This window comes from Canis lupus, chromosome 5, assembly GCF_048164855.1.
Source record: "Canis lupus baileyi chromosome 5, mCanLup2.hap1, whole genome shotgun sequence".
NCBI lineage: Eukaryota > Metazoa > Chordata > Mammalia > Carnivora > Canidae > Canis > Canis lupus.
Window position 1 is genome coordinate 79,455,888 of NC_132842.1, and position 8,712 is coordinate 79,464,599.

Sequence of the window (8,712 nt, forward strand, 5' to 3'; positions counted from 1 at the left end):
GTCTGGGCGTCATCCTGAGAGGGCGCAGCCGTATAGAGTCAGCACATCTGTCCGGGGTGAAGAGGGCGGGCTCCGGGGTTCATTCCCAACTGTACTGCTTACCGCTGTGGTTCCTGGGGCAAGCTCCTTGACCTCTCTGTGCCTTGGTATCTTCACACACAGGACAGGGTGTTCGTAATACTTCCGTGGGTTAATATGAGGATTCAGTGGAACCGTGGGGAAGCACACTTAGGATACTTTCCACACTGGGATCTGCTCCATCGTGTCAGGCACCAGGCAAGGCAGTGGGGCTCATAGAGGAGTGCCAGTCCCAGCCCCCAAGAGGTCCTCATTCCCATGAAGGGGAGATTCCCCCAGACTTTAGGATCTGAGAGGCCGGTTCAAGCCCTGGCACCACTAACGTGGGCAGGACCCCAAGCAGGACATTTTTTCTCTGTCTCTCTCAGTTTCCCATTCTGCAAAATGAGATGTTTTGAGGCTGTATTGGGTCATGGATTTGACGAAACTCAGAAAAGCATAAAATATTAAAAAGGTCCAGAGCATTCTACATAGAAAGAAAGTCTGCAAGCTGAAGCATGTTAGAACTTTGATTGGATGCTCAATGTGATAGCAAATCTGTCCCAAGATAAAGAGATCCTTAGAGAAGATAATAAGAGGTTCAAGGTTTACAACCAACAAGTTTATTTGAAACCTGAGTAATCTCAGCGTCCGGCAGCTGGCTCACTTTGATTTATAGGAAACCAATTGTGCAACATTCCAGATTTATTAAATCAGCTGTTTAGAACTGATGACTCAAAGAGTTTTTAGACATGGCAACCAAACAATTTTCAGATTCTCTGCTTCAGGGGCTCTCAGACTTGATGAATGAGTTGTTTACCAATTCCCACAATCTATCATTTTGGTCTTGATGGATCAATGAGTTTGAGGAGTGACTTTTCTGTCTAAAAGACCCATCTCGGGCAGCCCCGGTGGCTCAGCGGTTTAGCACCACCTTCGGCCCAGGGCCTATCCTGGGACCCAGGATCAAGTCCCACATCGGGCTCCCTGTATGGAGCCTGCTTTCTCCCTCTGCCTGTGTCCCTGCCTCTGTGTGTGTGTGTGTGTGTGTGTGTGTGTGTGTGTGTCTCATGAATAAATAAATACAATCTTAAAAAAAAAAAAAAGACCCATCTCCCTTTTCCCCCCTGCTCCTTGCTGGGTGCAGAGGAATGACCACAAGGACCAGGAATCTTCCACGAAACGGTTAAGTCAAAGGGAAAACCAGATCTGGGCAGTAGTTAAAGGGTTAAAAGCAGATCCCAACCAGGAATGATTGCAATGAGAGACAAGAGACAACTGAGCTCAGTTCAGAATACAGCGTGGACACATGTAGATCTACGGCTGTAGATCTACGGAGCAGGTGGGGATGGGAAATCACTAAGAGGATACATCAGGGGTAAGGGAGGGGGATCGTGGCTAAGCCAACCCAACAGGATTCTTGCCAGAGGCAGGCCTGGGTGATCAAACACCACCTGGAGGATGACAAGGGGTGAGGAATTTGATTAGATATCAGGGTTATCAGATATGGAGGGTGAGGGTTTTGGCTAAACCTACTTGACAGGATTCTTGCTCTTAAGGATGAGGCTGCATCAAAAAAGATCTTAGAGGAACCTCACTCATTTTGGTTGGGGAGAGTTTTCATCAGCCCCTCTTCCTGTCCAAGGAAAGAAGAGACATTCTTTCCTCTGAACAGCAGGAGTCCATTTGTCCATTTATCCTTTGGTCGCCTTTTGTTCATGAAGGATCAGCTAACCCACCGCTTGGGACTTGGTCATAGTGGCTATTTGCTAGCTGCCAATGCGAGCGGTGGGGCACTGAATGGGGGAATTTCTATGAAAATAATAGGAAGGCAATGATTAGTTGTTGGGAACCCAGTTTCTGAGGGCGGAAGTCGGGAAATTTCTAGATGTTGAGCTGGAGGCATCTACACGATGGAGTGAGGAAAGCAGTGGTGACCCAACAAACTTGCTGGCTTGCAGTTCGACGTCCTTGGTGACGGCATCGGTGTCCCAGTAAACTTTCTGAGCGGCTCACACAACAGCAGACGCCATCAGAAGGTGACTTCTCTGAAGCTTATTTCAAGTCAGCCAGCTTCTGTTTACGGGGCATCGGGAAAAGGGTAGTATTAGTTCTCAGTGATGTGGAGTCAGGGAGGTGGGAGATTAGAAACTTTCATCTGGAGAATTATAGTCAGATACTGGAGAACCCCAATGGTGGGCTCTAGTTTTCCATTAAAACACAAAATTTCTCTCTACAGTCACCCCTCTTTCTGACCAAAGATAATCAAAGTACGGCTGTTCTTGTTTACAAAATAATTATTCCAGTCTCATTTGATTTGGTACGATTATTTACATGAGGGCCGCAAAAATGAAGATTGACCCCATAGGCCTTTTTGAGTTTGCTTTCCTAGAACCTTTTCACTGGGAATTTCAGATTAGACACTTAAGAAGCCACTTAAATAATTCTGTATTTGCTAGGAGGGCACACCTCTGGGTACATCTATAGATTGGGGGACTTCCTCTCCTCTCAAGGTCCCCAAGATATCCTACGTTCCCTGGGTCTGCCAGGAAGTGACCTTCCTTGCTCACCTGCAAGCCAGGTACCAAACCATTTTTATCAAGAGGGCTTTGTGAGCTTTGGCTCCAGAAAGTCAACCTCACGTCCCTAAAACTGTCTGGTCCTAGCTGATCCTATGCACATCATTCTCAGATATTCCCATCAGAGCCTTGATTATATAACCAATGTTTCCACCGATGATCTGTTGCAAGGAGAACCGATTCTTAGTGAACTCGGGCAAATAGTTATATTGCCATGGAAATAAGAATACTCAACACGAGTTCCTGAACGTTGGAGGGAGCAGGTAAGGAGAACACATAAATATTTCATTTCTGTTTACAAAAGTGGAGCCTACTAAATTGTTATGAGCACAGACAACCTACAAGACAGGAAAAAGCAGTTCATTACATCTGGAAAATGCCACGTTAAAGACCCAGCAATGTTCTCATGATCCTCGCTGAAGTGACTTAGCAAGATTCTTGCCCTTGGGGACGAGACTCAGGGACAGGGCTCAGTCAAACAAAGGCGTAGAGGAGCCTGGGGAAAGTTTGGATAAGCAGAGCCTTTGCAGTAACAAAGTTACCGGGGTGTTCTTGGCTTAAACAACAGAAATGTGTTAAAATTAACACGTTTCAAGAAAATATTCTATCATGAAAATTATTCTAAAGATTTATTTATTTGAGAGAGAAAGAGAGCGTGGGGAGGAGCAGAGGGAGAGGAGAAAGAATCTGGAGCAGACTCCCCGCTGAGCACAGCCCCCCTCCCCCCCATCTCAGGAATCTGAGACCATGATCTAAGCAGAAATCAAAAGTCAGATCCTTAACAGACTGAGTGAGCCACCCAGGCGCCCCCCAAAATGAAAAATGTTTCAAATAAATTGTTTCATTCCAAGGGAAAGTTATAAAATGGACATGGGTTAGGTGGACCAGGATGGTAATATATAATTCATTCCATATTTATTAGGAGGGCACACCTCCTACGCCTTTACCCCTGGGGGCACCGCCCTGAATTTAGAAATGTATAAAATTAGAGCCAGGACCATGGGTCTACAGAGTCTCTGTGAATGTCAACGGGCTATCCCCACGGACATAGGCAAGATATAAATAAGCTTTGATCATCTTTTGTGACCCACGCAGCCTCCCAGTGTCCCCACACCTGACTGCTTTGCTCATCCCGGGAGCTTGTTTACAAATACAGATTTCTGGTCCTCAACCAGAAGCTGTGATCTAGCCTGAGGATGTGTATTTGCAACAGGAAGTTCTGAAGCAGCCCTTCTACCTGCCAGGCTAGAGGGCAGTCCTGGGATGCACCTGGCACCCTGGGGCAGAGCTTTCCCAGCTCCACCAGGACTAAATGTTTAACCCTTTCTATTCCAGCAGAGAACATGAACGATACCAGGAGATTGAGGTGGAGTCACAAGGTCCCCCTGTATCAGTGGTGAGGCCTGGTGACCTGCCCAAGGCCTGAGCACGCACGAACTGGGGCCTTCGCGCACAGTGCTCTTTGCTGGCTTTGGTGGAGACGGAGTACAGCTGTCGGTGCCAGACCCAGAGATCTGCGGTCTAACCCACCACCTTCCTGCTTAGACAGTAGCCTCTTGATTCAACTCGAAACCCCTTCATCGGCCATCTCGGACATCTCATTCTTACCATGGTGGGGAGCCCCTGTCTCCTTCCCTGCTCTGAGCTGCTTGAGGGAAAGATTTGTATTGTGTTGTTGCTGCTATTCTGTGTCCTCAGGCCTCACCCTGATGGGCAGGGAAGGCCCTGATGGGAGCACTTGAGTGGACGCATGACATGTACTCCATGGGAGGCCCGGACAGGAACAATGGCCCCTGGTGGGGACGCTGGGACAGATGTCACTCGGAGGGAGCACACAGCTGGCCTGGGCAGATAGGAGGGATTTAGCTGGTGGCGTGGGTCAACAGGTGGCACAGGGTACTTCACAAATAAAGGCTGGAGGTGCCAAAATGTGCAGCCTCTGACCGGATGCACGGCCCGCTGCCCCAGGCCCAGCTTGGGGCTCCCCACCAGTGCTACCTCACCTATGGGTGCTTCTACTCCCGTCTGAGAGCTCGCCAATGCTCCTCATGGGATCACCACAACCAAAGCGTCACCACAGCCACATCCAACACGGTAAGTGCTTCAAGGGCCAACCTGGTGCCACCTTCCACCCTGGACACCAACCTCGGCCCCTAGGCCTTGTGTTTAGAGCCAACCCATTGGAGTCTTGGGCTTGGGTTTGATGGTCCTCTCCCACAATGGGTGCCATTATTGAGTGCCTACTGTTGTCAGGTGCTGCAACAGGTAATTTATGTGCATCGTATCATCAAACATTCCCAACAGCCCAGTGAGGAAGGTGTTATTAGCTCGTTTGACAGCCAAGAAACAGGCTTGGAGATTTGGAATCACAGGGCGAAAAAATACACAGAGCTACCACCTGAGCCCCTGTCTGGTCCAAAGCTCTTCAACACTGGCTCCTCAGGATTAAAACTCATGGCTTGGCTCTCAGTGTCCCAGTTCCTCTGCTGGGTGGTTGGTTCTAGGACGTTCGAGGACTGATGCGGATCACAGGCTTGGAGATCCACAGCCAGAAGCCCTGTTCTGATCTAATGCTTGAGGAGAAGGAGGGGGCCCAGGGGAACTGGGCCCCAGGGCGCCTTTTGGGGGTTTGTGCAATTAAGCACAGGCAGGCCAGGCAGGCCCTGAGAGGTCATGCGAGCCATGGCTTCTCAAATCCTCTTGACAGCAACCCACAAAATATAATAGATTTCATGCCTCGACCCAGTTAGCCCCCCCAACACACACACACACACACACACACACACTCACAACAGAGACACAATTTGCTGAAGCAGCACTTTACTGTTTGTGATACATAAACACATATAAGCACACACACACGACACACACGCACGTCATATGCAACCCTCTAAACTGATTTCATGACTCACTCATGGGCCATGGCTACAGGGGAAATTATCCACCAAACCTGCTCTTGTAAAAGGGGAAGGGAGCTGCCCAAGGTCATCCAAGATGCGTGCAAAGTCAGGACCAGAACCTCATATCTAGTTCCCAATACTTCTCATTTCCCCAATTTATAGAATGTTAACTCAGTTCAGCGTAGACCAGGTATTTGGATGGTTTGGGGTACAGAGTACCTACAGCCACCTACTTCTCTGAGTGCTGGGGAGGCATCTGAAGCACGGCGGTGCCTTTGGGTCACGGCTGTGGCCGTCGGTTCTCACTGAGCCAGTGGGAGTCTCCGTGGCCAGCCGCCCCCCTTCCCCAAAACCAGGTTTTCTGTATTGACCTGATTCTGACTCTGGGCTGTGGTTCCCAAGAAGATGCAGATGTGAGCCCTGCTTGTTCCCTGGTGTCTCTGCCCTGGTATCACTGCAGTGCCAGTGAGGCACAGACCCTGCTCCCGGTGAGTTCAGGCTCTGGATCTGCACAGTCCCAGGGGTTCAAGTCCCCACTCTGCCCTTCTCGGGTTGTGTGGCCGAGGTTCCATGCTCGGCCTCCATCTGCTCACTCATTAAGCTGGATAATTACACCTGCCTGTCGGGCTGTTGGGAGGACAAAGTGACATAAGCCGGAGGAGTCCCTGGCACGTGGCAGGCAGGTGGTAACTGGTAGCTTTCACGGTCATCATTACCGATAAGGAAAAAAGCAACTCACAGGTAAAGGAGAGGGGACAACATCCCAGAAGGGAGGAAACAGCGAGAAGAGAGGCAGAGCGGAACACACAGGCAAGACAGGAGGAGTAGAGGTTTGGGGAAGTGGGGAACAATTGGGAGACCAAGTGCAAGGGCAGCGCAGCTGGCAGCAGAAAGTGCTAGAACGTCAGCTGAAGAACTTGACAATGAGGGGCACCCGGGTGGCTCAGCGGTTGAGCGTCTGCTTTTGGTTCAGGGCGTGATCCCGGGGTCCTGGGATCGAGTCCCACATCGGGTTCCTGGCAGGGAGCCTGCTTCTCCCTCTGCCTGTGTCTCTGCCTCTCTCTCTGCATCTCTCATGAATAAATAAATAAAATCTTAAAAACAAAAAAGAACTTGGCAACGGGGAGCCACTGGAAGCCTTAGAGGAAAGGAGCGCCTGTAGAGGTACAGTTGGAGTATGTGAAAGAAAGGATGGACCGAGGACCAGCAAACCTCCACCAGGACTTGAGTTATGCCATAGTCGTGGGCTTTCTGAATTCAGCAGGGAAGGGCGTTGTCACCATCCTGAGAGGCCTCCAGCAGGCAGTGGGATTTCTGAGGCTCCCAAGGGAGGCTCTTGCCACCTGAGTGGGATAGGTTGGGTCTCTCTGACTGCCCCAGAGGTGAGCACTCTGGTTTCCTTCCCGAGCTGGTCCCGGGAGCAAGTGCCAGAAGATGTACACATGTGACCAGAAGTTGGCCTTGTGTCGGAGCAGGTTCTGGACACACACAGCAGGCTGGAACCTCATTTCGAGAAAGCCATGCAGGTAGACCATGCCCCTGCTAGACACTGGGGCACCGAGCTATCTCCCCTGGCCCCTGAGGAGGCCTGTCCCCTCACTTAGTGCTGGCCAGGCCAGGGAGGCATCAGGGACCAGGAGGCCAAAGGGACAAAGACAAGCCAGCTCTCGTCCAGACTGTACCAGCAGCCGCTGTGCTGCCCTTCCTCCTGCCCAGCTCCTCAGGCCTGTTTCCACTCTGGTCCGTGAACACCCTGGAGGCAGGGACTGTCTGGTTCACTCATCTGCCCATCCGGTCACTCATTCAGTCAACAAACACTTGTGAAGCACCTGCTGTGTGCCAAGCACACTGGTAGGCACCAGGAAGCCGGCTCTATCAATCAGGGTTTGATCGGAGCCTCGGAACTGCTAGGAGATCCCAACATATAAAATAAGGGACTTTTTTTTTTTTAATTTTATTTATTCATGAGAGACACAGAAAGAGAGAGAGAGGGAGACACAGGCAGAGGGAGAAGCAGGCCTCATGCAGGGAGCCCGACGTGGGACTCCATCCTGGGACTCTAGGATCCCGCCCTGGGCCGAAGGCAGCACTAAACTGCTGAGCCACCCGGGCTGCCCTAAAATAAGGGATTTTTGTGTGGATTTGGCTTCCATGATTGTGGAAGCCAGTTAAAAAAAAAAAAAAAAAAAAAAAGGCAAGCATTCTGTGAGATGCTGTTTCTTTTTCTGCTGGTGCTGCTGCCTGAAATCCTGTGGCCCAAGCGACAGGGCAATTGGACTGGCAGGGATGAGTGGAACCCACGAGATCAGCCCAGAATGCCCTTAACCATCTCATCACCTCCAACGGAAGGAGCCGAAACAGGTGGCCTGGCAGGACCTGGAGTGGCTGTGGCTCGGGTGCTCCCCAACACCCACACGGTGAGCCAGCAGATAAGGGCCCACACGCATCACCCGCGACAGCCTCTCATGCCCCGCTCCAACCCTGCTTGTAAAAATCCCACCACTCCTACTCCACATCTGCTTCCGCATCTCATGCAAACGTCTCCGGAGACCCACACCAGCCTGGAATTCTGCGGGGATGGAATTTCTGGGAAATGCAATTTCCTTGTAGCTAAAGGACACATGACAGATCCAGGACAGTGCACCCCTTGGGGGACCATGCAATTTCGAGAGATGAGCCCCCTGATGGGTCTCTTGTCACCCAAGAGTTGGTCAAATAACAGAGTCAAAGAGACCACCTCCTCCTGGGTTTTGGCGATTCCTGGATTTCATCATTTCCCCAGAGCTGTTCACTGCCATGACAGGGGTCCAGGGCAGCCTCCGTGGAGGACCTCAGTGGGGTCCCCCTCTACAGATGATGAAGCCAGAGCCCCTGCCAGACTAACAAGCCGGAGACGGCCTCTGCTATCCAAGGCAGTTAGAGCAGAGAGGAACCTGGCCCTCAGGTGGAATCCAGGGGATCCTCCTGAAAACCCCTATTATGGATGAACTCCCAAACTACCCCAGCTTCTGTTTCCTCTCTACGTGCGCTGGAGCTGAAGACAACGGGCTGGTAGTCAGGGCCCAGGGTTTAGAACCCGGATCTGAGATCTACCTCTAACTTCTGCTATTGCTGTGCTGTGTGGCTTTGGGAAAATCTCCCAACCTCTCTGCACCTCCATTTCCTGGTAGATAAAT